Here is a 23,939-nt window from a genome sequence, read left to right on the forward strand (position 1 = left end):
AGCTCGGTCTCCTCTACACCCCACCCCACCAAAAAAAAAACTCCCCTTGGGGAGGAATTAGGGGCCGCCTCCTTCCGAAAAGGCGGGAAGGGATTTTCTGAGGGGAGAGCTCGCTCGCTCAGCAGCCCCAGCTGGTGGCCAACGGGCCGCCCTGCTCCCAATGCGGCCGAGAAAATGGCGGGTTGTGTGGTTGTTGTTTTTTTAATATTACTTCCCCCCCCAAGCCACTTAAAAAAAATTATCGTCATCCTATGGAGGGCAAGGCTTCCCCCCCAAAAAAGGAGCGCTCCCCACCCCAATTGCTGGGTTCCTGTCAGTGTGTACTTTTTATTTCAGAGATCTTGACATTGTGGGTCACAATTCGCCCACTTCGAAATATACTCTGCCCCTTTTGCCTCCCTCTTATTTCCTCCCCTTCCCTCACCTCCATTACTGCCTTGCTAAACTTGGGAGGAAAATCCTACCCTCAAACAAACGGGTGCCTGGCAGGAGTGGATTTTAGTAGGCCAAAGCTGCTTAAACCTGATACAGCACAGCCCTGTTTACTCTGAAGTATGCCCTTGTTTTGCTCCTTAAGGAGAGTGTCGTTTAAAGGATAGGTTTCAAGCCTGAAACCTGTCTTGGGGTTGTGTTCCGTGTTCAGCCCTGCTCAGAGTAAGCACATCAGGTCGTCACTCCAGTAAGTCCTTCTCAAGAGTAATCCTATTGAAACAGATGAACCGAAGTCGTAGAGTCAGAAGTGACCCTGAGGGTCATCTAGCCCAACCTCCTGCAATGGAGGAATCACAACTAAAGCATCCGTGACCGATGGCCGTCCAACCTCTGCTTAAAAACTTCCAAGGAAGAAGCGTCCACCACCTTCCGAGGGATTCCACTTCCTAGTAGAACAGCAGAAAGTTCTTTCTGATGTTTAGTCGGAAATTCCTTTCTCGTAACTTCAATTAACTCAGAGCTGCTCTGAGTAGGACTAGAATGGGATACAAGCCATTGAAAATAACGGTCATGACTCACTTGGGTCCACTGACTTTACTGGGTCTGCTCTTCAAAGGGCTTAGGTACAGTTCATTTACTTTAGCAAGCGTTTGGATGGGAATGTCTCAAGAAAGGGAGTTTCTGCACAGATGGAGGAAAAGACTGCTTGAGAAAATTTAAGAACTTTAAACATTCTTACAGATCGGAATCTCTGGGCAGACTATATTTTTAAGGGGTTTCCATCTTTTTTCGTGTTTCAGTTAATATCTGAAGTGGTGAATCAATGAGATCAGCTTGACTAATGTTTTCATACAGCTAGACAAACCTTTAAATTTGATTTGCAGATTTTGCATGGAGTTTGAGAAACAGTTTATAGATTGCTCTTCATGAATGTCACCCTAACGAAGTCTACACATGGCATGAACATTAAGAAAGCATAAAAAGAAAAGTCCAACAGCAGGAAATAATTGCTTCATTGCCTCAAAACTGCAGCTGTAAAAACAAAAATGAAAAGTGTTTTCCTCCTAGTTCATACCTTTTTTTACAGCACTGTCTGCAAGCTGGAATGTAGTTATTTACCACTTGGTGGCACCAAATTATTAAAAATACTTCTGAAAGTACAGTATTCTATTAACATTTTAGTAAATGGATTTAATCTTGGGGAACTAATATTTATTTCACGTTTATGTGTAAGTGGAAAAACTGATCCTAAGCCTCCACTGTCTTGTGGTATATTCATTTGTGAGAAAGGCTTTGGGATTAAATCCCAAGGAAAAAATCTGTACCCGCTGCCTTGTGGGACATATTTGGGAGCAATAAAGGCTAAGGAGTAAACCCTACACAAATCCAGAGTGCAGTCCCTAAGACAGTTGGATGGCGCCTTGTATGCCCTCCTTCTGGCAGCTCCTGGAGCCAAGCTGATGCCAAACGTATTGCTTTCTTTTCCTTTGGACCACATCAACGAAGTCATCCTGGCAGCCCAGAACCTTCATACACGCTGCCCAGACTTGTGCCCCGGAGAGGTTACTTTGGTGCTGCTAATGCAGCAAAAACAATGTGAGAGGTAGTAGTTACAAGTTACTCATCTCTGCAGCCACAGTAGGCGCTGTGATTCTCCAGTGGTTTGGCTTCACTCTCAGAGGCGCACTCCATCGTCTCTTGAGGCAGACAGACATCAACAATATGTGTAAAGTCACATGCATGTATAGCACACATGGGTTTACTTGCACTGCATGTATTTGTTTTGTAGTATTTTATGCATTACCCTAAAAGACAACAAATATATGCTTAATATTTGCACGTGCTTATTTATAATAACTGTTGATGGGCAACCTCAATGCCCCTTCTTTCCCTTTGGGTTCTTTCATATCTTTAAACTAGACTTGGACATGACACCCTTCAAAGAGTACATGGCTACCCTTTTACAAGGAGAAGAGCAATTGCTCACTGCTGTTTCTGCCTATATGTTGAACAGTTCTCAGATGCAGTGTAGCAGAAATCATACTGGAAAAATCACAGTGAAACTGAAAGATAAATGCTTGGTTTATTCCTACTATGTGAGTCTGCATTTGTAAACAATTGTTTCTCCTCCGTTTCAAGGTAGAAAAAGAGTAACAAAACTTCAAGTCTACGCATGACATGAACGTAAAAGGATAAAAGAAGTCCTAACATCAGGAAATGAGGTAGCAATTTTGTAGAAGAAAACGTTAAGCTTATTGCAAGAGGCATGTCCAAATGTGTTGCTTAATTTGTTATGGTCCACAAAGACATTAAGTATTTTAAATATATATTCCAACATGTTTCCAACATCTTAACTCTTTGTCTCTTATCAGCTCTCAGTAAGTTGTTGGGAATTAACAGAATTAACAGTTCTGGATATAATTTTTCAAAAGGTCATCAACTTGGTTGTCATATCAGAAGCTCAGAAAAGTAAAATGGGCCCGGAAAGAGTGTGTCTTCTCCACTACACTTGTGAAACTCTCTGGTTAATTTTGTTTTTAAAATTCTTAAATTTCATTTCAATTTAAATTGCAGTTCTAAAATCTTAGACTTTTAATGGCATTCTTATTTTGGCTATAGCTAGCTTGCAAAACTCATGCCTATGGTGGAGAGTTCATTTTTAAAGCAAGGATTAGATCATTTGAACCCATAAAAGCCCAGTTCACCACTGTGGGCTTTGGCACGATGAATCTCAGCTCACCCCACCCCACCCATATCTTTTTATTTATTTTATTTATTTATTTTATTTTCCCACTCAAGCTGGGAAAACTTGAGTGAACAAAACCATTTCCAGTTGTTTCTGGATAAATGCAGATAGTGGGTGACTATAGAGCTTACATTTTGACCTGTGGTTTTTGTTTGCTTTAAATACTGTATTATTTTGAGTGATCGATTGTTTTATTGATTACCATATTTTTCGCCCTATTGGACGCACCGGCCCATAGGACGCACCTAGTTTTCAGGGGGGGAAATCAAGGAAAAAAATATGATTTCCCCCCCTGCAGCTCTGGGAGCAGCGGACAGGCTGCACGCAGCCTGTGCGCTACTCCAAGACCTTTTCCCTGCTTTTGCGGGAGGTGGCGGAATTCCCCCACCTCCTGCAAAAGCCCACAGGAGCCGCGCGCGACTCCTACGGGCTTTTCGACCAGGAGGGAAAAGGGACTGAAACGACCAGTCAGTCCCTTCTCCCTCCTTGGGGAAAAGCCCCCAAGAGCGGCGCGCTCTTCAAAGGGTGCACGGCTCCTGCGGGCTTTTCTACGAGAAAAGCCAGCAGAAACCACGGAGCCCCTTTAAAGAGCACGCAGCTTTTACCTGCTTTTGTGGGAGGTGGGGGAATTCCCCCATCTCCCGCAAAAGCCCACAGGAGGGTTGGAGAGTAGCGGGAAGGCGTGTGACGCCTTCCCGCTGCCCCCCATCCTCTGGGGCTGGTGATGGGGGAAGCGCTGTCCCCCCCCCGCTAGCCTCAAAGCCGGGTCGGAGAGTAGCGGGAAGGCGTAGCGCGCCTTCCCGCTGCCCCCCATCCTCTGGGGCTCGCCATGGGGGAAGCGCTGCTTTACTCTTTTAAAAATACGATTAGTCTCTAGTTATAACTTATGCACCCTTGTAAGTACGTAACAAAGATGCTAGCTTGAGGGAAGAGAGCTAGAAAGGGAGCAGTTGTTGGAACAAATTCTAGTTCTCTTTAGACATATAGACAATAAATCCAATGATATAAATCAAGCACCAAACATACTATATGCATACTTGGTAGACGAGGAGGGAGGGCCAGAAAAGGCAGCATGTGAAACACAGGTGTCAGCATTTGCTGAGGAAGAACTGGTACATTATCAACTAATCCACCTTCTGCTATTTGTGATTTCCTCCCCAACAGCTGTGGCATTAAATAAGAGCTCACTGCATTTGGGAAGAATTAGAGAACTTAATGGGGATAGGGGTACCACTGCTGAAGCATTGGGGAAAGACAGGGGAAGTGGGGATTTTGGAGGAAATGTTAGACACTTGGGGTGGGAGTTGGGGGAAGAGTTCATTATTCAGCTGTGCTTCTAGATTTATCAGTGGGAATTGCTATGGTTCTTTGTTCTTGTCTTTCCACTAAGGCTGATATGGCACTATACATGCAACGTAGGCTCTTGTATGGTCTACTGAGAGAGTCCTAGGGAGTTTATTTTAATTGCAGAACAGAGTTGGTGTCGGCTTCTGCCAGCTGCTAACAGGAGTCCTCCAAGATAGGCTAGATAACATACACAGATTCTTGTGCTAACTGCTTTATAGAGAGATTCATTCTTTGAGTCAGAAAGAGGTGATTATATGCATCCTAATTATATGCATCTTTACTCAGAAGCAAGTGTACATAGTACTGCAGCCATAGTGATAGATCTCAGTTTATTTAACCTGTTCCATTGTTCGTATGCAAGAAAATGTTGACTTTTTAAAGACTAGGGTGTGCAACCTGTAGGCCAATATTATTCATAGTTTTTCAAAATAAAGAACCGCTGAGTGAAATAGGATTTACTTCAAAGTAAGTGTGCACAGGATTGCAGATTGAAGTTTAGGTCAGAGAAGTTACTGTTTTGCACAGGGCTATATTACCATATTTCAAATCTGCATGTACTCCTGACTTTGTTACTGGAGAGGACACCTGGTTAGGCACCACTGAAGTACTTATATAATTCTACAGCTGGAATAAGGTACTGGTAGGATAGCAGTTCTTTGAATTTAAAATGGCTGCCTTTTCTGTTGATGTATATCCTTAATGGCCAATGGGTTTCAGGTACAGCCGTAATGGGGGAACATGTGACCCTCGTATGTCATGGAACATTATCTCCCATTAGCCCAAGTCAGCATGGCTAATAGTCAAGGAGTTGTAGTCTATCAACATTTGGAGGGCTACATGTTCACTATTCTTGAAGAGTATCCTAATGAGGAGTGACCTTAACTATTACCGACTTTGAAGACAGACTCATCTGTATACCAGTGTCTTTTCTATGTATGTTTCAGGGAACTTTGTGGTTTTTTTAAATACTTATGAAGAGTGGGGCCACAGTTAGGGTGATGGTAAAGGCGTAAAGTGTCCCATCCCTCATGCTGCGATCTGGAATGGGGTGAGGGGCACACTGCAATTTGTGTAAAAAAACAAAACAAAAAAACCTGCACATTAAGATGCACAGATACTTAGCTAATGTATCACCCATCTAATCTGGCTCTCAAGCGCCTGTGTTCTCCTTCTCCTATGTAGCCAGGAAGTGGAATTCAGTGGAGTTTCATTTTTCTTGTATAGAATCTTGGCTCCTTGCTGTGTAGGAACCAGAGGTCAGTTTCAAACTCTGGTCAGTTTCAAAATAGCTTAAGAAGAAGCCAGGATTCTATGGAAGTGAAACTAAATGCTGTCAGTGTCCTCCTCTAAGCAGTGCAGAGAGAGGGGAAGGGGCAGTGTGCCAGCTGAAGTCTTGCTGGGGCTCATTCCAGTTCAGACATGTATCACCAAACCATAGTTTAGTGATACATGCTACATAGGCCATTACTACATAGGCTTACTCTTTGGCAAATGTGTATAGAACTGCAGCCTAAAAAATTGGTTTTAGCTAGCTGAGAAGCTTTCGTTTTCTAAGCTTCTGCATGGAAAATTTGAGTGGAATGCTGACATAGACAGATTGTGAAATGTGGCATGGGCTTTGCCACAGTAATTCCACACTTCTTTATAGCAAAGTTTTTTTTTTAAAAAAAATCCAAGTGTCCCATAACTTATAAGGGATATTTCTTTACCACCTGCTGCTATGAGCAACTTGTGGAATGATTTGTTTCACATGAAACCATGGTGTTCAAGTGGATCACCCATACAGTTTCCGATGCAATTTGCTTGCACGGAATTAAGACTTACTTCTGAGTAAAAAGGGTTAGTATTTGGTTGTTGATCATAGAAATACCGAAAGAATCATAAGCTACTGTTCCTCAGCTGTATATATGCCAGTTGTACAGGTAGTGCAGCCTAAGTGCATGTTTTCACATGCCTTCTGCTCACTTTAACATTGAATTCGGTTCTCATGAGTGCTTCTGAAGGGCATAAATTTACCCCCTTGCATATTTGCTGTCTCACTTTCAGCACACTGTTTTTACTTTTCAAAGCATAGAATGACATAGTCTGTAATGCTCTCTTCCCCCACTTGCTGATGCCTCCTGACTATCAAACTTTATCGATGGATGACGGCAAACAAAACACAGTCTGGGAGACGTGCCTTGGCACTGGGATGATGTTCCTAAATACAAGCACCCACTTAACCACATGCAGCCTTTTACCTTCCACCTGTTAGAATAGTAGCCTAATGTATTTCACATATGTTAGTGATAAATACCACCCTCATAAATCATCTGATGCTGTCTTTCTCATGAACTGGAGATAGTCAGCAATTCAGGCTTGCCAGCTTTGGATTGAGAAACACTAGTCACTTGAGATTGTGTGTCTTTCTCTCTGGCATTTTTTTTCACATGGTAGTAGTTTTTGATCCATCCCATGCTGATAGGAATTTTATCAATGCTGTATGTACCCTGCACAGTGCTATATATTTTCATGCAATTCTGATGAAAACTAACGAAAATTTGCCAACAAGAGAAGTATTATTTGAAAAGGATATACAGAACAAGCAACTTTGTATGATGCTTACTTATTCTGTTGTAATTTATTCTGCTTCTGATAATTAAACCCTGAAGATCAATAATAGAATCACAGAGTTGGTCATCTAGTTCAATCCCTTGCCAAGGCAGGAAATCCACTGTTACAGTATCCCTGATAGAATCATAGATTCACAGAATTGTAGAGTTGGAAGGGACCCCAGGGTCATCTAGTCCAACCCCCTGTATTGCAGGAATCTCAACTAAAACATCCATGACAATGGCCACGCAACCTCTGCTTAAAAACCTCCATGGAAGGAGAGTCCACAACCTCCTGAGGGAGTCCGTTCCACTGTCAAACAGCTCTTACTGTCAGTAAGTTCTTTCTGGTGTTTAGTCGGGATCCTTTCTTTTAACTTAAATCCATTGGTTTGAGTCCTACCCTCCAAAGCAGGAGACAATAAGCTTGCTCCATCTTTCATGTGACAGCCCTTTAGATATTTGAAGATGGCTATCATATATCCTCTCAGTCCCCTCTTTTCCAGGCTAAACATACCCAATTCCCTCAACTGTTCCTCATAAGGCTTGGTTTCCAAACCCTTGATCATCTTGGTCGTCGTCCTCTGTGCATGTTCCAACTTGTCAATATCCTTCACAAATTGCAGTGCACTCTTACACTATAGTGCAACAAAATTGGGACAAAAATAAACTGGAACATTTGTGGTTTGGAAAGTTACAGGATTTAAGCAAGAAGGTCCAGGGCATACATTGAATGGAAGCGAAGCAGTATGTCAGTCCCAAACATTTTGCAGGTTGCAACAGTTGAAAGCAGGATCACATATAGCCACACCAACTCTGCCATGAGCACAATCATGAATTCATAACAAAAAGGGTATCTGGAGGGGCCCCACAGACAGTCTGTTCCACCATCAAGCAGTTTAGATTGCCAATAATTTCTTAAGTTTACAGTATTCCAAATCATTTTCTTGTAATTTTAAACCCATTGGTTTGTGTCCTGTCTCTGGAGCAACAGAAAACAAATTTGCTCCATCATCTGACACCCCTTCAAATGTTTGAAAATGCCTATTGTATCATCTCTTAACCAACTCTTCTGCAGACTAACAGACGCAACTCTTTAAACCTTTCCTGAGCATGGTCTCCAGGCTCCTTCAGATTGCAGTCTTCATCTGCTAACCTCAGCCAGTTATATGCAATCCTGTTTTCTGCCTTATGTCTCTGTTTTTTCCTCTTCCCTCTCACTTTTTCCTTGTCTCTCTCCAGCCGCTCCTGTTCTTTCTACTTAACCATCTTTCCCCTTTAAAAAAAAATCCTGTTAAAGAAGAAGGATGGTTATGCCTCTCTGGTGTGACCCACTTAAATTTGGCTTGCAACCAAGTTTGAGGTCCTGACCCATCAGTTGAAGATCAGTGCTCTAGAGTAACTAGACCTCAGAGATTAAAAAGGCATTAAAAAAATGAATGAACAGTTCCAGCAGTTTAGAAGAAAACAGACAAAGGAAATAGGGAGGAGGGGAAATTTTTGGTTTATTTTTAGAATCTGTGGGTGTGTATTATTGTCAACAATGTCTGTATTTATCGCTGCAGAATGTTTTATCAAAGTGTGTGATTAGATCCATATAAATTATTAGATATCTACCCAAATGCTACGTGCAAAACCTCAAAAATGCCAACGCTTCCCCCCACCCACACTCTCCTTACACAAAGACATGCAACCCAACCCTAGTGTTAGTTCTGGGTTTGAAATTTTCCTTTGCCAGGAACTAACTCACTAGGTGGCTGTAGGCCAGTCACTGTCTCTCAGTGCTTTAGTTCTCCCAGGTGGGGATAGTAATGCTTACTAAACTGTAACCCTTTGCATGAACAGTGAGAGCATTTAAATAGCTTCCCCAGGCCTGGACTTGGCTTTGCTGCTGGGTTCCCATATGGTAGCTGTGCTGAGGAGTGGTTTTGCTCAGCAGTGGATGGTGTGCCAGCTGCCCAGGTTTGGGAGGAAGATGGGCCTAGTATTTGATCAGACATGTCTTCATTATACAGACACTAGACTACTGTAGCATGCTTTACATGAGGTTGCTTCTGCAAACCGTCTGGAAGCTACAGCTAGTATATAATGCCGCATCTCACTCATGCCAGCTTTCTGGAGAATGGGGCTTCTCTTTTATATCAGTTGCACTTCCTGATGGTCAGTTTCTGAGCATGGTTCAAAGTGCTGGTTATCACTTTAATAATCCTAAGGTTGGGGGCAAGAAGCTTAAAGCAGAAGGGGGCAGTCTTCAGACTTTTGGCCTCTACTTAGTTCCTTACTTTATTGTGATTTGTCTTCCTAATAACACTGGTTGCGGGTTTTTTGTGTTGATTGCTAAGATAATTATTCTAAGCATGTTTTGTTTTTTGTCGTCCCCCCCATTCTAAGCATTTTGAAAATGTAAAAGGTGTTATGCATAAGTACTTATTTTATTATGGCCCATAGGATATTAGAAGACTTGTGAGGTTTTAGCCAACCAGCACAAATACTAACTGACTCTTGATTACAACATAATCAAAACAAGTTAATCTCTGAGGTCCACCAACTAGAACCAGGTGCAAAATGGTGGCTGAGGAGGTGATGGAGCCAATTGTCTACTGGACCCCATGTGGTATAAACAGGGAAAACTTGCAGATATAACTGAGTGGCTCCAGGCTATGAATTTTCTAATTTAGAAGTAAAAAATAAGCTTTTTTCATTCTTGCCATTGCTGAACAATTAGAAATCAATTCTTTCTAATCTATTGCAGATAATATTAGATCTACTTGTAGAACTCAATCTACCATCTGTCTGTCCACCTCTTCTCTTCTCATATCAGCAGATTCATCCACTAAGGTACTGTCCTCTTCGTGCATATCCCATTTCCATGCAAGATCATGCAAGAGGGCTTTCTCAGTTGTGGCACCTAATTTTTGAAACTCCACACCCCAGAAGATCCACTTAGCATACTCCTTAATGAAATTTTACCACCACCCGAAAACATCCTTATTCCAGCCTTTGACCTGACATTTTGATGTTTCTCTTTTTCCCCTCTGTTTCTCTTGTTAATTTGCTATCTGTTTCCTTGGGTTTTGTTTCTAATAACACTGATTTGTGTTTTTAATAGCCCTGATTACAGGATTACCAAGATAATTATTTGAAGCATTTTGAAAATGCAAAAGGTGCTATGCATAAGAACTTGTTTTATTATGGCCCATAGGAAATTAGAAGGCTTGTGACATTTTAGCCAACCAGAATGAATAGTAACTGTGCTTCACTTTACAACAGAATCAAAATAAGTTAATTGTTAACTATAAACATTGAATAATTTGCAGGCACTTAAAATCACCAAATAGCCTTAAACCAGGCAATTACATGCATATGTCCCTATAAATTTATCTTGGTCTCTGTGCTGCAAATGTGAAGTATTCCTGTATTTTATTTGTTTACTACTTTTCAGACAATTATCCTCACCCAAAGCTGCTCACGTGAATAGAAAAGAGGAAAGCAGGATATGCCACCAGGCTTACAAAGTAAAGACAAGACACAGAAGCGAAGGGGAAGTCAGTTATTCAAGGCTATAACAAAGTGCTGAACATGATACCCAGCTCAGGTAAGGTTGATCTTCGTGTGCTGGGGTTCTTGCTTGATTAACAGTTGGCGGTTTTTGTTCCTTTGGTCATTAAATGGGATCTGAGTGTCCTTTCCCGCTTGTTTCTTCAGTCCCAAGCAAACTGGCCACTAGAACAGTGTTATTTCTGCCAGTGCATTGGGTAAGCAAACTGTTATGTCCATCCATGATGTCAGGAAGTGGTGCAGTTCAGAGTGTGGTTTTAACAGGCTTGATGGGGGGGGGGAGCAGGTCCTGTTCTTAACGTGGTATGTGTATTATTTTACCTACTGCAACATGTGGCAAGCCAGCTCTGCTGTGTATGAGGTTCCTTTGGTCCAGCCCCAAGGTGCCCTGATGGCACCACTGATGGCAGTGTAATTTGGTTGTGAACAAAAACCCTCCTTTGCAGAATAACGGTTAAGATCTGACAGGCAGCATCTGCAATAATGGTCTTAGGCATAGGCAAACTCAGCCCTCCAGATGTTTTGAGAATACAACTCCCATCATCCCTAGCTAACAGGTCCAGTGGTCAGGGATGATGGGAGCTGTAGTCCCAAAACATCTGGAGGGCAAAGAGTGTCTATTCCTGGTCTTACTTAATCATAAAATAGCAAGGTGTGCATATTAAGTTTGTTAAGTATGGCATAGCTCCCTCATGGAAAAGATACCAATGCTCTAAAAAACATGGGAGCCAGAGATTATTTTGAGGAAATGTGATACAGGTTTATTTAGTACATCAGAAGAGACAGTATAACAATGAGAACACCAGCAACTCATGGCTCTCCCTGAAACAACTTGTTCGGATCAGAATAGATAAGAATGCTCAACAGTCACAAATATCCAAAATCCAGCATATTACCTTCACTTTTACTTATCTTTTTTGGAAACAGACATGTACACATGGAATATATTGGGGAAAGGGGGGAGATGGGAATTTGTTATGAAAGTACAAGTATATAAACAATGCAATATTTTTAATGCTAAAAATAAATATTTTAAAAAATGTTTGTCAGCTAAGGCAAATTTTGCTTTATGAAAACATCTCCCAATCTTATTTTAAATTTGGTAGTGGCAACCTCAGAACTGTGTATCTGTGTGTACGTGTGTGAATGTGTTTACACACACACACACACACACACACACACACACACTGAAGGGGGGAAATGTTAAAGCAATGAATTTTTGGGAGCCAAGTACCTCCTTTTATGGAATCATTTAAAGATTGCTCCTTGAGGCAAAGTTTAGGTAATCTCTGGTCCCTCGTGGCTTAGATTTTGGGCTCAAAATAGAACATATACAAATAAGCTCTCATAACAACTGACAACACATCTGTTTCATTATGTAGGAGAAGAACAGAAGGCGATCCCTTTGGGGTCACCAAAATAAGTATATAAAGTAAATACCATACAGAGAGGAAATGTTTGAAAAAGGTATAGCTAAGAGACTGGGGCTGCTTACATACCTATACATTTAAAGCACATCCCCCAGCACCATGTCTTCTCTAAAATAATGCTTGGGACAGTAGTTTACCCCTCACAGAGCTATAATTCCCATCATCTTAACAAACCACAGCTCCCAATATACTTTGGTAGGGGAAACTTATTTTAAATGTGCTTTAAGTGTATGGTGTGTATGCAACAAGTGCAGCCGACACAAGCCTGTACTTCAAATAAATATTAATCAGAAGCCTGTGGAGAAACATATATTATAGAAATATAAAACACAAGCACTGAAAAGAAAATAGGTGAGTAATTTACTTTGCCAAAAGAGCTGCTTCCCCTTTAGCTGCAAACTGAAGGCATGGCTTTACTTTTGTTACTATTTTTCTTCTTCTTTTAAAGCTTTTAAATACTGAATGGTCAAAGGTTTGTGTTTGTCGTTTGGTTGATATTGATTAGTCAAACGGCAACCCTAGAAGATACTGAATTCATAGCTCTTAATAAACCACCTAGAAACTACAGAACAACAAATACAAAAAATAAATAAATAATGGCAGTCTTCCAAATGGTTCCTCAAAATGAAGTAATGTCAGTGTTACTGCTGTTGGGTCAACGGAGAAGTAGATTTCTGAGAGACAGTAAAATGCTTGGTATATATGACCTGCTTTGGGAATGACTTGGAATCTGATCTAATCCTTGTGGGGGTAGGGAGTGCAATCCTGGGCTGGTGCTGTAAATTTATTTTAAGTCGATGTCCTTTGCTCCACATTCTCACAAACAACTGGGGAATATATTATAGTTGTTGCTGAAAGCCAGGGAGAGCACATGAGAGAGCAAATAATACTCTTGTTTGTTATGTTTATAGTACACTTTGTTATAGTGTGCCTTAATGTGAAAATAATTTAAAGCATGAGCAAAAAAAAGAAAATTATAGGTAGAAATGTTTCAACAAAGAATGGGTTTTTGAGAAAGACCATTAATATTCTTAGAAAGTGGGTGGTATGGTGCTATTTCTGCTTTAGTTTCTTTAAAAATAAATATCAAAAATTAGGTAAGTGTGAGAACAGGAAACATCAAACCCACTTTTTTGTATGAATCTGTGACAAGGAAACTGCTGGGCAAATTGACATGCTCTCTTGCACATCTGCTTTCTCCTAATTCGATTCTAAATTCATATGATGCATCACCATGTTTTGAATTTTATACTAAACCACTGTCTGCTCATTTAAGCACAATTTCGAAAGCAACAGCAACTCCTCTGTATCCTGACAAAGCAGACGCAAAAGTGATACTCAGATTGTTTTCAATTCTTTTAATTTATGTTTTAATTTATTTTTAGATTTTTGCAGTTATAATGGGAAAAGAGAGAGAAACAACATCAGTTGACAGCATACTCTGATTGTGAGTTTTGAGGAGATTTTGAGCATTACATGAGAAGGCAAAAGAAGAGGTAACTGGGCTTACTAATTAACCAACATTTTGAAGTGATAAAAGTTATTATAAGGGAATGCTGCACTTTGAATTACATATAGTGAATACTCTTATTGCAGGGCGAGAGCTGGTTTTTTGTTATGTGTTCAGTGCAGTTGTGCCAGCTTTCCCTGTACAAAAGGTGTACAAGCAATATATTCAGTATGCAAAACAAATAAGATTCCTTTGTAGTGCCTTCGCCATACCAAAAAACATTATGAGTATTTAATCTCATTCTTTTGTTTTGGATATTAATTGCCTAATTTGAGTTGAAAATGTGCTTTTGCCTAGTCAGAGTGGCTAGTTACTCTAGTGGACACTTTGTCATATGGGTTTGTGTGTGTGTGTGTGTGTGTCACTAGGTCCTGTATATTTGACATCTATCTACAGTAAGTGGCTTTGGCTTGCTTTGTTACACATTGACTTTCTGTATACGTTCTTTTCTGCAATCTGGTTGCTTCTAGACAACTGAGCAATCATCCTGATTTGTCTGCTCAAAGTTTGCAAGAAGGTTAGACAATGCAGACTATTTATTAAACATCAAGCAATCTTTATCCTACGCTTTCGCATGCATTTTTCCTCCACCTCTATGAAAAAAAAAAAGATTGACTGGCAGTTTTAGGGAAGCAGATTTGTTCCATAAGTGCTCCAAAATGGAGGAACATGGGAAGCTGCCATATAGAGAGTCAGACTACAGTGGTACCTCAGGTTAAGTACTTAATTCGTTCCGGAGGACCGTACTTAACCTGAAACTGTTCTTAACCTGAAGCACCACTTTAGCCTATGGGGCCTCCTGCTGCGGCTGCGCCGCCGAAGCACGATTTCTGTTCTCATCCTGAAGCAAAGTTCTTAACCTGAAGCACTATCTCTGGGTTAGCGTAGTCTGTAACCTGAAGCGTATGTAACCTGAAGTGTATGTATTGGTCCATCTAGCTCAGTACTGGCTATACTGACTAGTTTCAGACACATTCACAGACTTACCTGAGGATGTTGGGGACTGAACCAGAGAACCTCTGCATGCAAAGCAGATACTCTACCACTGAGGCTCCATTCCTTTCCCTAAATTAGCTACATTTTTATGCAACCTAAATTTGCTGGTGTGTGATTGAATTCCACCTGAAAACAGTGACAGTCTGAAACTGCCTTCTCTTTGACTGGGTGGGTGCGGGCACACAAGATTGGTTGGTCCTTAAAGCACAGCAAACATTGCCCCCTTTTGACCCTACATTTATGTGATTGTCTATAATATCACCCCTTCGTGCTCTTCAGTTTGCTTGGTCTTCTAGTATGATTCTCCTCTGCTCTCCATTCTCCCATCCCCCCCTCACACCCCCCCCCCCCGGTACTGGCATACTCCAAGCAATTGAAGCTGGTTGTTAACTTCTTCCCTGCAGTTGTCACTGATCCTTTCCAAGTAAAACATTACACATGGAAATTAGAACATGCTTGGCACCCGTCTCTGGTGGAAGGTGAAGGGGGTGGGAAGCTATTGAGAGGCGATGGTCATGACCAAATGTCAGCCCTGGAGAGGTCCAGCTGGTGAAAGTTTATGCTGTATTTTCAGTGTGTGTTTGTTTAGACAGACCTGAAAGCCAGAGCCGGATCACAGAGTTTTGGCAAGGTAGAAGGGCACCAAGTTTACAGCGCACATTAAAGCAATGCTTTGAAGTCATATGAACACTGGATGTTCCTATTTTGTTTAAAAGTGTATGCAAGCCTCATTTCTCTGCTCCCCCCCCCCCAAGGCAGCTCCTTTTCAGGGAGAAAACCCCTCTGAACAGGGTTCAGGCGTTACCCCATTTTTAGAAATGAAGCCATTTTAACCTTATGGACATTCAGATAATAATGTGGCAGGGAGCAGAGGGTTCTGAACAGAAGAAGAAGAAGAGTTTGGATTTGATATCCTGCTTTATCACTACCTGAAGGAGTCTCAAAGCAGCTAACATTCTCCTTTCCCTTCCTCCCCCACAACAAACACTCTGTGAGGTGAGTGGGGCTGAGAGACTTCAAAGAAGTGTGACTAGCCCAAGGTCACCCAGCAGCTGCATGTGGAGGAGCGGAGACACGAACCCGGTTCCCCAGATTACCAGTCTACCACTCTTAACCACTACACCACACTGGCTCTCAGTGTTATTTTTAAGTATTCAGGTTTTGTAAAAAAAAAACAACCTATGTGGTTGGCTCATTTAGTCATTTTATTTAGGTTATCATGCCTGATGTTTACGTGGGTTTGTTTTCCATCTTCTTACTCATGTGGATCAGAATAACATAGGAAGAGCCTGATTGCTAGATCAGGCCAAAGGAGCATCTAGTCCAGTATCCTATTATCACTGTAGCCAACCTGAGGCCAAATGTGCACGATTCATTTAAATCACATCACCTCCCTCACAGAATCCTGGGAACAGTAGTTTGTTAAGGGTGCTGGGCATTATAGCTCTGTGAGGTCTAAACTACAGTTCCCAGGATTCTTTGGGGGATGTCATGTGCTTTAAAAATAGGGTGTGGATTCAGAGACACTCTCCATTGTTCGGCATTGGGGGTATGGGAAGTCGTCCTCCCATTCTCTCCTACACCAAGTAAGATAACACATTTGAAAGCAACAGGAACTTTGCAAGCAATGCCTCTGAAGCTGTGGAATGACTCCCAATGAGGTTTGCAACTTCTCTGATCCTAGTGACTTCTTGGAGGGAAGGCAAAACTTACCTTTTCTGAAAGACCTGTTTTGAAAAGTCCTGTCCTACACAGAGGGAATCTAGAGCACTTTCAATTGCCATCTTGAGGCAAAAAAGTTGAGAGGGAATTATGGCAGCATAACTTTCTACAATGAGACTTAAGGGGGTTGGCTGTTTTTCCCACCACACATCTTCTGTCAAAAGTTACGTTATGTTACTGTCACGTTACGTTATTTTATATGCCTCCTTTTAGCCAAAAAAGGCTCCCAGGGCATCTGCCAGAGAATGGCACACAAATTCAAATACCTATTATAAGAATTCAATACAACAAAAGTTTAACATTTCAGAAGCTATTAAAAACCACATACATTCATGTTCCTGCCAGTAAGGCAAAGGGCAGTTCCCACAAGATGTCTGAGAGAACACATACTTAGGCAGCATCTCCTCCTTGTAAGGTCCCAGGCAATCTCTCCCTTTGTAGCAAAGTGGCCCTCTAGAGCACCTACCTTCTTAGCAAACACAGTATACTATCCTTTGGCAAAATAAAAGTCTTTCCAGAGTTAGCCATAGACAGGGGTCAGCAAACTCTTTCAGCAGGGGGTCTGTCCACTGTCCCTCAGACCTTGTGGGGGGCTGGACTATATTTTTGGGGGAAATGAACAAATTCCTATCCCCACAAATAACCCAGAGATGCATTTTAAATAAAAGCACACATTCTACTCTTGTAAAAACACCAGGCAGGCCCCACAAATAACCCAGAGATGCATTTTAAATAAAAGCACACAATCTACTCATGTAAAAACACGCAGATTCCCGGACCGTCTGCGGGCTGGATTTAGAAGGTGATTGGGCCAGATCCGGCCCCCGGCCCTTAGTTTGCCTACCCATGGACTAAATGCTTACATCCCTTTATCAAAAGATTGCCTTGAGGCCAAGAGAGACTTATTCTGATAGTTGCTCTGTTTATTTTTCTTACTGACTGGGAACATGATGTCACAGGTCAAACTATGCCCAGAGATGTTGCAACTTCAGCTTTGCTTCCCTTTCTTCAGAAGCACTAAGAGGATCAGGAATGCACAGGTCTGGTCTCATCACCTTGAAAAGTATATTTTAATGTTGGAAGAGGTTCAGAATAGAGCAACCAAAATGATCAAGAGGCTGGAGTGACTTACCTGTAAGGAAAGCTTGCAGCTTTTAAAATTTTGCATGGCATAGAGAAAATGGACAGGGGAATGTTTTTCTCCTCTCATAACTAGAACATGGATATCTAGTGAAGCTGAATGTTGGAAGAATCAAGACGGATAAAAGAAAGTACTTCTTCATACAACACATCATCAAAATGTGGAACTTGCTTCTACAGGAGGCAGTGATGGTCTCCAACTTGGACGGTTTTGAAAGAGAATTGGACAAACTCATGGATGTCAACACTATCAATAGCTACTAGCCATGATGGCTACACTCTGACTCTGTGGCTGAAGGCAGTAATGTTTCTGAATACCAGTGGCTGGAGACTGTAGGATGGACAATGCTTTTGTGTGTGGCTCCTGCTTGTGGGTTTCCCGCAGGTATCCGGTTGACCACTGTGAAAACAGGATGATGGGCTAGACTGGCCATTAGCCTGATCCAGCACACTCTTCTAATGTTTTTAATGGACGGAATGAAACACTTGCCAGTCACTAACAGCTTACCTCCAAGTAAGGGCTGATACAGCCTGGCCTCCTAGCATAGCTCAACCTCAGCTGCCAGTGTTTAAAGGTGTTCTGAGATAAATTCATTACAAGGAGTTCCCTTACTCATGACAACTTTTAGCCTTCAGGTGTGCACTTTGCTGTGGAACTATGACTTGCACTTTTAGGTGCTTGCGCTCTTGAAAGATGGGGCAGAGGTTATCTTGATCTCTACCTTTGACTCAACTGGGGGCCTTTCTGTGGGCACTCAGACTGGAATCCAGTCTGAGGGCTGGTCTGGTTTCAAAGTGGATGGGGGGACCATGTGTTGAGATTCCTGCATTGCAGGGGTTGGGCTAGATGACCCTTGGGATCCCTTCCAACTCTGTAATTCTATGATTCAGGGTTGGCAACTCTGAGGAGTTGGTGCCCAGCTTTGGGTCAGGGCTGGACTTGAGGTTGCTGTACATTGTATTTTCTCATTTATCCAATAAAATCATGGGAATGTGTGCAATTATTGCTGCACAGCTTCTATTCAAATGGCTGGTGACTTGGTTCCTGATAAAAGAGCAAAGGAATATGCATTTTGTCAGATAATTCCATCAAAATCACCTTGGAACCTGTTCAAGTTGTCATTATTTTTTTAAGGCTTAAAGCCACTTCCTGTGTCCCAAACAATTTTTGTTTGTTTGTTAATTGCAAAACTGATGTAGGAATGTGGAAAACTGGAGACTGGAAAAATGAGAAATTTGGAAAAACTGAAATTGACTGATTCACACATCCCTATCCTGGGATGGCGCCAGACTTCAAAGGAGCCTTTGGCTTGGTCCAGCTGATAACCTTGGCTGCCACTGGAGCCCTACTACTATCCTTCTCTTTGTGGCAGCAGTGCCACCATCCTCCTCTTCTTCCTCCCAATTGTCCCCATTCTTTCTTCCCTCCCCTCTTACTTTAAAACACACACAACACTTTTGCAAATAGCAACAACAGTGCTGGCACCTTCACTACCTTCACAGTGGAAATATTTTTTTTTAAAAAAATTGTATGCAAAAGGCATTTCTTCAAGCCGCTATAGGAAACTGTAGAAGCAGTGCAGGCATTTTCCTAGCCACTTCATTCAAAATGCCTAAAAATAAGGCTCCCTTGCTTCTTTCTCAGAGACTAGGCATCAGGTGAGGTAGCAGGAGGATGGTGGAGGTCTGTGACTAGACAACTATTGCTGTGAATGAGATTGCTGCCAGAAGGGGCTTGGTGGCAGTGACTGAGCAGGCAGCAGGTCAGGTCAGTGAGGTGTCCCTTCTGAGTCCAGGGGCCCCTGGCTACTGCCCAACCTGGCTGACCACTGGTGCTAGGCCTGGCTGTAACTTTCAGCCTACAGGTTCACGACTCATAAAGAAATACCGCATGAATGCAAGCCATCTATGCTAACATTACACACACACACACACACACACACACACACACACACACTGGGGGGGGGGGGGAACGACAGATGGCCACATATCATCATGGGTGTTTTATTAAAAAAATCCATTTTTAAACTTTTGCTAAGGGTTCCCCCGCCTTCTGTAAAAACATGGTGTGTGAGTCATTAAACATGCCAAAGTGCTATCTGCATGGGATTTTCAATTAGGAAGCTGTTTCCATTAAACTTTGGTTGGGCCAGAGGCCAATATTCCCAATGGGGCCCTAGCTCTATGAACAAGAAAGGCATAGTTCAATAAGACGGCATGCTTAGGGTCAAACTACATGTGACGTGAAACTTTGAATCCTGTGATTTTGATTTTCTCTCCCCCCCCTTTTTTTTTTACTGGCAGGAGATGTAGGCTGGCCTGATTTGGATTGGGGCCATGGTGTGTGTAAGGGGATTTAACCTTTTCTCCTCTACACCATTTTCTTGATGAAAATCACCTCTCAATAGATAGCATTTGCCCTCTTAAGTGCTAATAGCAGCTATAGGAGAGAATTTAAGCAAGAAAATAGTGTGGGAGGAATGATTATCCCCAGCCGATGTCATAATCCTGATCAGGATCAGGGTGCCTTCTGGTTGCTCTTAGTAAAAATATATATGAGGGGGGAGGGTTTCTCAAAAATAAGTAGTCTCATTTCTTTTTTTGATAGTTACAAGCTTGTTGGACCATGGGTATGCTGTGGACTTAGTGTATCTTGACATCTAGTTCATCTTAGTAAACTACAAGCTTAACATGAGTAAACTGTGATGCTGCAGCAAAAAAAAAAAGCTATTGTTATTCTAAGATGCATCAACAGAAGTATAGTGTCCCAATCAAGGGAAGTAATTGTACTGCTCTATTCCACCTTGGTCAGACCACACCTGGAGTACTGTGTCAAATTCTGGCCACCACAATTTAAGAAGGATATTGACAAGCTGAACATGTGCAGAAGAGGGCAACTAATATGGTCAAGAGTCTGGAAATCAAGCCTTATGAGGAGTGGTTGAGGGAGCTGGTTATGTTTAGCCTGGATAAGAGGAGATTGAGAGGAGCTATGATTGCCATCTTTAAATATCTAAAGGACTCGCTGTCAGATGGGAAATGGAGCAAGCTTATTTTCTCATGCTCTGGAGGGTAGGACCTGAACCAATGGCTTCAAGTTAGAAGAAAGGAGATTATTGGGGTTATTGGGTTGTTGTTTTTATTTTTATTATATATTTTGCGGTTTTATATTTTGATTTTGTTTTGTGAACTGCCCTGAAACCTCCAGGTATATAAATTCAATAAATAATAATAATAATAATAAGCGTTCAAAAAGCAGTATATAAATATTGTAAACAAACAACTAGATCCAAGCTTGTCCCAGCTCCAGATCCTCCTCTGCTTCAGGCTAACTTTACATTTGATTTAACATTACTCACTTGCATTGTCTGCAGCTATTTACACTGTTGGCACAGTTTATGTGGTACACCTCTTCCCTGACTGGCACACACTAAGCTGTGTGGGTTGATCTCTGGGCACTAAAGTAAGGAAAGGGGGCTGGCTTGCAGCAGGAGGCTAGATTCAAGTTCACAGCTCCTCCCTCTCCACCGTCTGCCATCAGTTTAGGCTTGTAGACAGGATGGCACTGGCAGCATTAACGATAATGCTTTTTATTGTGTTGGCATTGTCTTTTAATGTTCTGTTATTTCAGTATTGTAAGCTCCTCAGAGATCATGTGTTGTTTGATGACTAGAGAAATATAGTAAATTATAAACAGACTAGCAGATTCATACTTGCTGTTTTTTGGGAATTCTAAGAAAGAAACAAAATATATATGTGCAGTTTTGAAATCATTGGCTAAAATAGTGCAGTTCTGAAAGGTTCGGTCTGCCATCTTGATTCAAAATGGTCTCCAATTGTATTCAAACATAGATGAAAACCTGATCCATGATATCAGAAGTCATTCTGCAGAATTTGGTTATGGTATATTAAGAAGTGTCCAAATGCATTGCAAACAATTTTCCAACATGTGCCCCTCTGCCCTCTCTGCCTGGCCCTTGGGACTCTCCCCAGGCCACAGCTTTCCTGTTGCATCCTCCTTAAGGTCCTGTCCCCCCTAGCTGGAATGTGTCCTTAAACACTGGCAACAAGCCCCCAAGTTAGGGACTGTGCGAGTTGTAATCTCAATGGTAACTGGAGAGCACCCCATTGGCTACCCCAGATGTAGAAACTAGCCCTAGTAAAAGTAAAATCTACATTTTTTATTTATTGATTTTGTTTAATTGTTACATTTATACCCCACATTTCCTCCAAGGATCCTCATGATAACCCTGTGTGGTAAGCTAGGTTGAAAGAGTGACACTGGCCCCAAGGTCACCCAGTGGGCTTCATGGCTAAGTAGGTAGTTGAACCCTGGTTTCCCAGGTCTGATACACTTTTGCCTTTGGGCTCACTCACCACTGGCATGTGGCTTTTTGAAGGCTGCCCAATAGGGAATATCGTGCTCAGATTGGAAAGGGTTCCTCATGCCTGGTGTAGATACATGCCCTTAAAATTCCCACATACTGTTAAGCTTCCCTTCCATTTCAGACACACAGCAACTACCACAGGAACCTATCCAGATAGTAAACATTGCTGATATACTTGAGCAGCAGTTATTAAGTACAATGGAGCCATTGCGAAATTTAAATGCTGCCCTTAAAAGAAAAGGAAACTATTGTGGCAAATTTTAAACACCCTGTTTCTGAAGCCATTGTATGACAGGCTACTTCAGAGTAAGTACAGCATAAAGCAGGTGGAGGAGAGCATTTGCAATGTTTTGTCATATTTAGGTTGGGTTTGGGAAAATGATCAGGCCATGTGAGAATAGGGGTACACCAGCATGCGCCCATTTTCATTTATAAAATTGTGGAGGGTGCACTATTTACCCCAAAGAAATTGTTCGCATACTTTATTTAATGAATGAGCTCATTTTTCATGCCTCTGCCAGAAACAATAAAAGTTAGAAATGTCCTCATAATTAAAATAAAGTGTTGCACAGATTTATGGCGAGAAATGTGAAATGTCAGCCTACTGACTTCACAAATAAACCTCACATTCATCAGAACAGGTTGCATTCATTAGTAGGAGAGCAGTGTGGGTCCACAACAAGCCCCGGGGGTTTTGTGCTGACCAGGAAGAGGGGGTGGGGTGGGGTTAGAAAGTGGAGAAGGTAAAATACCAGTTTGCTTGGCTTGGAGTAACATGGACAAAAGCAAAGTTTGTTAGGTACTCCTGTCAATGCTAGTCTGTGGGTTATAACTTAATTCTATGATGCCTTCACATATAAGAAGAGCCTGTTGGATCAGCCAATGGCTCATTTAGCCCAGCATCCTATTCTCATGGTGGCCAAACAGATGCCTGTGGGAAGTCTGCAAGTATGACCTGAGCACAAGAGTACTCTTCCTTCCTATGGTCCCCAGCAACTGGTATTCAGAAGCATACTGCCTCTGATTGTCACTGTTTACATGGGATCATTGCTTTGGGTTTTGTTGACATCCATCTGTCTCGGGAGACAATGGAGGAGTACACCTTTGGGGGTGAAGTCAAACCATTGGAAGTTTACAGTGCCTGTTATGGGAGAGGCATGATTTGTTGCAGTTGGAGCAGATGAAGGCTTCTTGTTGTGCTGCTACATGGCTTTTCTTCTCTTTGCCCTCCTCCAAGCACTGCGGTTGTCTGAAAGTGATTTCCACACGGCAGGGTTGATGTTGCCAGCCTTCATGTCTTGTTTGGAGATATCTTTGTAACGCAGAGTTGGACTACCAATGGGCCTGGTGCCTTGAAGCCAGCTCCCTGTAGATCACGTCCTTCAGGGATCCTGTCATCTTCCATTCAGTGGACATGACCAAGCCAGTGTAGTTATTGCTGAGATAGGAGTGTGAACATGCTGGAAATGTGGGTTTGGGAGGGCACGACTCCGTTTGAGACTGTCCTGCCATGTAATGCTTCTTGACACCGTGGATGTGGAAGGTGTTGAGGTGTTGCTCCTGGTAGTTGTAAGTTGCACTTGAAAAAAACTACAGTAAAATTTAAGATTGACCCTGGAGCAGAAGTAAAGTGTATCTCTGAGAGAGAATCGAAGAGAATATCCAGGAGACAAACTAACGTGTGTTATATCAACAAAACAAGAAGGATATGAGAACCTCTCAGTGAAATAGGAATACTGAGTATAAAAGGCCGGTACAGGGAATGATGCTAGCTTTCAGATCTCCATGGTCAACATACTGATTATGTTAATATTGGGGCCAAAGGTCGTAGCTATGGTCGCTAAACGTAATAAAAATCTTAATGACAGTGAATCAACCAACTAAGCACATCACTGAACAGAGTATCAAATGGGAATTTCCTGACATGGTTGAAGGCATTTGATGCTGCCAACACCAAGCCAGTTGTGAATATAGTGTCAGTTGTATATGTGCCATGACAATTATAGCTGATGATTAAACCAAAGGTAAAGAAGAAAGTTTATTACATGGAGCAGCTGTGCATGAATTAAAAAATGGAAT

At 41.9% G+C, this 23,939-nt stretch overlaps 1 long non-coding RNA gene across 1 annotated transcript; it reads left to right on the plus strand.

Moving 5' to 3' along the window:
* The first annotated feature begins 56 nt into the window (after positions 1-56).
* Positions 57-13,604, plus strand: LOC310711445. The gene is made up of 5 exons (XR_014528439.1): positions 57-181; positions 2,576-2,654; positions 9,869-9,954; positions 10,559-10,711; positions 13,490-13,604. It is a non-coding gene; the product is annotated as an uncharacterized lncRNA (long non-coding RNA).
* The last annotated feature ends 10,335 nt before the right edge of the window (positions 13,605-23,939 follow it).

This window comes from Podarcis liolepis (assembly GCF_965112155.1).
Source record: "Podarcis liolepis genome assembly, chromosome: 7".
In the NCBI taxonomy this organism is placed as follows: Eukaryota; Metazoa; Chordata; class Lepidosauria; order Squamata; family Lacertidae; genus Podarcis; species Podarcis liolepis.